The 6,089-nt window shown below is 36.3% G+C and overlaps 1 pseudogene; it reads right to left on the reverse strand.

The window, feature by feature from the left end:
- Positions 1–1,881: 1,881 nt before the first annotated feature.
- LOC139012824 (protein FAM200C-like) lies at positions 1,882–4,480 on the reverse strand (annotated as a pseudogene).
- Between the last annotated feature and the right edge of the window lie 1,609 nt (positions 4,481–6,089).

The raw sequence follows: 6,089 nt of genomic DNA on the forward strand, positions 1-6,089 counted from the left end.
CTTGAAATCTCATACTAAACACAACTTGGCAATCACATATCACATACTTAATGCATTGCTAGTTTGATCTGATAATATTTTGTTTAGGACTGTTGCACTCATGCAAAGATACTTAATTCTTCCTCAAACTATCTTTGGATTACATAAGAACTGAATAAATCACTATCCCAGCACAGAAAAATAGGACCATTCAAGATTTTGCTAGAAGAGGAAACTTAATGTAGGGAATTTAATTCACTAGAAGTTATTGGAAGAATTGGAAAAGCACAAAAGAAAAAATTAATTACCCAATGAGAGTAAAGGAAGGCTAAAGAAGCACATGTAAAAATGTCATTATCCAATACCTATGATTGCAATGGTTCTGGAGCTGTTGCAGTTTAAAGGAGGTGACCAAGCAGTTAACTCATTTTTACAGGTGGCTGCCACTGCCCACCTGAAGCAGCCACTACTGGCTGAGCTGGCAGAAATGGAAAACATGTCACTTTTCTATTCTTTTCATTTTTAAATCTCTTTTCAATGCCTCACATTAGTAGAAATTAATGGGAAGCCATAGGACAAGTAGACTATGAAATATAGTTTGCAGGCTTCCAGCTCCAGAGGTATAGGAAAAAGTACACAGGGGAAGTGCACGGCAGAGGGAGATCATTATCTACTGTAGTATGAAGATTCATACTCACCTCATAAAAAGAGCTAGGGAATATTCTTTCTTTTTCATTGAATATTTGTTCATTGAATATTGGGTAGTGTCAGCTGCTAAGCCATCTGGGCTTGGTGTTTTCTTTTTGTAAAAAATTTAAACTATTGCTTAAAGTTATAACTATGCACTCACTACTGAGGTTCTATTTTTATAATGTGATAAGGGGTATGGATGATCCAGCTATTGTTCTGATTTATTTTCTATCTCACTCTTCCTGTCTCCTAACTTTTTTGAATTATTTTAATCCATTTCCCCCTGTATTTTCTGTGCTTCTGATTATCCTTAGGTGTTAGGTTCGAACCTCTACATTTGCAACTCAGCTCTAGCTTGTTGTATGATTTTCAGAAAGTTTTGCCTTCCTTTCCTGTAAAATGGAGGTAATAATATTCCCCACTTTGTTTAACTGTTGTGGTAATCAGATAAGATGATGCTGGTGTTAGCTCTAATGCCCAGCACACAAAAAGATGCTCAAGAAATGGTAGCTATTGTTGTTGAATTTATTCCTGTTGTTGTTGCTTTTAATATTGGAGCCACAAAGTCAATATTAGTTCTTTAAAAAAGAATTGACATTAGAAGCTACAGACTAAACATATCAGACTAAGAGATATAGGCGCAATTCTCTGACGTGGCCAAGCCATAGCTCACACAGCCACCAAGCGAGAAGCCTAAAAGTCACCACGAAGTATGAGCTTCCTGCATCCTGCCAAAGAGAGAAAGGAGACTTGTGGGTTTGGGGCACCAAGTATTGTGTTGAGAGGGGAGTCAGAATTCAGACCATTCTCACTGCCATTGCATTTCTTAATTAATGTCCTTGATTGTCTTCCTCTAAGCCAGTGGTTCTCAACCTTCTTAATGCCGCGACCCTTTAATACAGTTCCTCATGTTGTGACCCCCAACCATAAAATTATTTTCGTTGCTACTTCATAACTGTAATTTTGCTACTGTTATGAATTGTAATGTAAATATCTGATATGCAGGATGTATTTTCATTGTTACAAATTGAACATAAAGCATAGTGATTAATCGCAAGAACAATATGTATTTATATATTGTGAAATATTTATTTCTAATTACAAATAAATGAAATTTTTTTTGAAGCATGGTGTAGCATGGGTAACAGTCTTAATATAACAACAGTAAACTACTTTGCTACATTTTGCGACAGTATGCATAAAAAGCTAACATCAGCGAGAAGGTTGAGATTGTTTCTTTCTCATCAGATCAGAAATTCTCGGGGCAGTCTTTGCAAGAACACAATGAAGATCATCTTCCACAACAAGTCTACTTCTGTATTTAGACTTGATAACCAACAAGCTGGAAAACCCTGTTTCACAAAGATATGTTGTTGGAAATGGAAGAAGAAGGCCCAACACAGTCTCAGACAGAACAGGGTATGACTGCAAACACTTGATCCAGAATTTTGTAACTGGTATTGTAGAGAAATCAGTTCTCGCTGCATAGTTGTTAATAAGTTCAATGAACTCCTCTTGTGCTGTCTCAGGAACATCTTCAACTTTGACTGTGAATGGGCTTCTGGCAAGTGCAAATAGGGTGTCAGGTAGATTTGGAAAGTACAATGAAATTTCGTCTGCAAGCATGTGCAAGTGTTCTTTCACAGAAATTATCATCATAATCCTTTTGTCTGGTTCAATGTCATGTTCCTCAAAGAAAGCAGATAAGGTAGGCAACATGTAAATTTTATTTTCATCCAATTTTTTTTTGGCCAAAGCTGAAGTTTCATTTGGAATAATAGGATCCTTTCAGACAAATCGAGGCATGTTGCATTTGGTCCTTGCAGTGATAAATTTAACTCATTCAAGATGGCAAAGATGGCAACCAAGTAAGCTATTTTTTGCAGTTCACTTTTATCGCTGAAAAGTGCTTCAAACTGCGGTCTTGCTTTCTGATTAAAAAACGTTTTGAAAAAGAAATGTGGATTTGATAAACTAGTGCCTATGATTTTAAATTATGTTTGATATATAGTAGTAAGGGTTTTATGAATGTTAATTATTTTTTGTGCCAACAGCCCAGATTTGTCCTTATATGTAAGCAGAAAGCTATGAGCTCTGCTTCCGAAGTTATTTAATTTTCTCAGATATGAATGTTATTTTTTTTGTGTGTTAATAAAAGTGTAAAGAATTGGGAAAAAAACGTTTTGAGTTCATCACGAAGCTCAAAAACATGTTTTAAAATTTTTTCTCTTGACAACCATCTCGCTTCAGGGTGAAATAGCAGAGCATTGTTCGGCGCATCCAACTCATTGCACAGTTGCGAAAACAGTTGACTGTTTAAAGTGCTCGCCTTTACAAAATTGACACAACTTATGACGCTTTTCATTACTTCTTGTAACTCTTGTGGCAGTGTCTTCATTGCTAACATTTGCCGATGAATCATACAGTGAGTTCCCATGACTTTTGGTGACTCATTCAGTATCAAACGTTGAAATCCAGATCGACATCCTAGCATAGCTGGAGCACCATCTGTGCAAACACCACAAACCTTTTCCCAAGAGATCTTATGCTCTTTCAGAAATGAACCAACTGTGTCAAATACATCACATGCAGTAGTTGTTGTTTCAAGAGGTTTGCAAAAAAAGAAACTCATCTTTAAAGTCGCCATCATTAATATACCTCATGTAAACCAGTAACTGTGAACAGTTTGCAACGTCTGTAGATTCATCAAGCTGGATACTAAATATTGGAAGTGGAGCAGATTTAATTTCCTGGATTACCTGATCAATAATACCAGCAGACATGTCATCTATTCTTCTGTGGACAGTGTCGTTAGATAAGGAAATGGCACTCAATTTCATAACAAATTTGTCTCCGATCATAACTCGAACAATGTCTTTGGCCACTGGCAACATTAAATCCTCAGCAAAGTTGTGAGGTTTCATAGCTCTGGCGATTCTGAGTGCCACCAAATATGAAGCTTCAATGGCTGCTACATTTTGTTTGTGGTACTTGCCACCAGTGTCAAGTCTGGCTTTCTTGAGTCCATCAGCTTTGCTTCTAAAATAGTTGGTATCCTTGCCGGCAAAGCTCGAATGCTTGCTATCAAAATGGCGTTTTCGTTTGTTTGGCTTCGTAGATTCGGCTGATAGAACTTCACAACAAATAACACATTGCGGTTTCTCAATTCCTGCTGTAATTATTGAGGTAAAACCATACTGCAAAAAATCCTCACTATATTTTCTTTTCTTAACGTTCTTTTCTACATGATCCATTGTCATGGGATGGTTTGCTAATGAAAATAATATATAACAATAGCTTTAATAATACAAAAGATGATACATGGCATAGTTCAGTCAATACAGTTCATTAAAGTTTTCTATGATTTGCCATTCTGTGTTGTTGTTTTTTTTACATACCTGTTACTATCACAAGGGGGCAGTATTCACATCAACCACAGCTGAATATAAAAAAACCGATCAGCATCCAGATTAAATTCCCATGGTACAGATATATATATATTTTTTGCAGTAGTTGATGATTTTACAGTACATGATTTTACATTTACCCAGTGATTAAAATTCATGAAGTGTCGTTTTACCTCCAATACTGCTGCTTTCAACACAGTAGCTGCTTTTAACAGAATAGCTGCTTTCAACACAGCAGCTGCTTTCTACACAGTAGCTGCTCTCTACACATGTGTGACTGGTCCGCATAAGTACATTATGGCGCCAACCCTGTCACATACACCTGTATTTGTACGGGGTGTATGTGATGGGGTTGGCACGATGATGTCATCACGCCGGGTACTTGTATGTGGTCGTATCTGCATGTGGGCGGACCCGCCTGGAGACGATAGAGGAGCGGTGTCTCAGTTCCTAAGACCATCAAAAATATGTGTTTTCCGATGGTCTTAGGCGACCCCTGTGAAAAGGTCGTTCGACCCCCAAAGGGGTCGCGACCCACAGGTTGAGAACCGCTGCTCTAAGCCCTGTGCCATAGGAAATACTAGTAAAAGCTCCATATGTAACCCCTTTTTAATTGCGTACTTCAGTTTCCCCAGTCTTCTCCTTCTGGCTCGGAAAGCAATCACTTAATAATATCATATGAAGGAAAAAACCTTTCTCCAATTTACAAAATTGCAGGTAGTTGTGTTATTCAATTAAAATAATACTTTTTTTTTCTGAGCATAACCTCTTGTCCTAAATTGAAACCCCTAAATGGGCTGCAGACATTTAGCCAAATTAGAGAATAGTGTACCCATAGTTTTTCTATTCCTATATTAGAAAATATTTTTTTCTAATTATTTCCTGTCATGCCGATCCATTTGAGTCACAGGATCCATTTCAGTGTATTTCAATTGTTTCAAAGAATATAAAATACCATCACCATAATTACCTTCATATCTTTATAAATATTGCAATATCTGTAATGGGAATGTAATCTTAATAAAATCTATATTGTCTTTGAGAACATTTCATGGGCAGAATTTGTATTAATAGAAATACTTTATGTATCTTATTTCATCATTGATTAAAGGAATCATTTCCTCTCCAAGGTTAATTATCTCTGTCTTCTAAAGATACTTGGTGGCTAATAAAAAATATTTAAATTCTCTTTGTTTAAAATGCAAGGCACTATTATAACAAATTTTAATACATTGTGCATATATATAGTTCTGGTTATGAGCTAAGGAACACAATTCCTTGAATGTTATAGTTTTTCTATTCCATTTCAGTGCTAATTTTTTTTTCTACCAACAAATAATCTATTTTTATTGAATTCAAAATTACAGTAAATATGCTCTGTGCAGATAATTGAACACCTGTAACTTTCCAAGCCCTACAATTATAGATTGCGTATTTCAGAGGCTTAAGGATCTGTTTTATATTCCAAAAGTCATGAGCTGAAGACTGATTGCAAATGTGTATGTATTAGCATAACCACTAATTTTTCTACTGCATTGTATATATACATCTGAATGTGAGGCATTTCATTACCACACTGATATCTTGTATTTAGCAGACTCAGATTTTTAAAAAATAGAGTAAAACATAGCTGATATCTTTTCCTGGGATTGGGAAGGGAGAGTCTGTCTGGTGAACCCAATGCTAGGTACTAGTGACTTGTGCCTTAGGTATATGAGCACAGGCCAAGAAATGCTGGGAGGGGTGAAGACTGAAGCTGAAACCGGGAGCCCCGACAGAGAACCACCCATTCTGTGCATCTCACCTTCCTCACTAAATCATGTAGCTACAGGGAGGAGAAGCTATATTTGAAAGGGGAAACTGATAAAGTATGCAAACTGAAACAAACTCCTCCCCATTTTTTCACTGTATTCACTTTCAAAAGTGATGTTAGAATGAAATTCTATTTAATTGAACTTGGATCAATTTCAAATTTGAATTGCTATTGTATGATTTGAATTGAAAATATTATAG

This window comes from Myotis yumanensis, unplaced genomic scaffold (genome assembly GCF_028538775.1).
Source record: "Myotis yumanensis isolate MYYU_CA2020_CCGP unplaced genomic scaffold, mMyoYum1.0.hap1 SCAF_6, whole genome shotgun sequence".
Lineage (NCBI taxonomy): Eukaryota > Metazoa > Chordata > Mammalia > Chiroptera > Vespertilionidae > Myotis > Myotis yumanensis.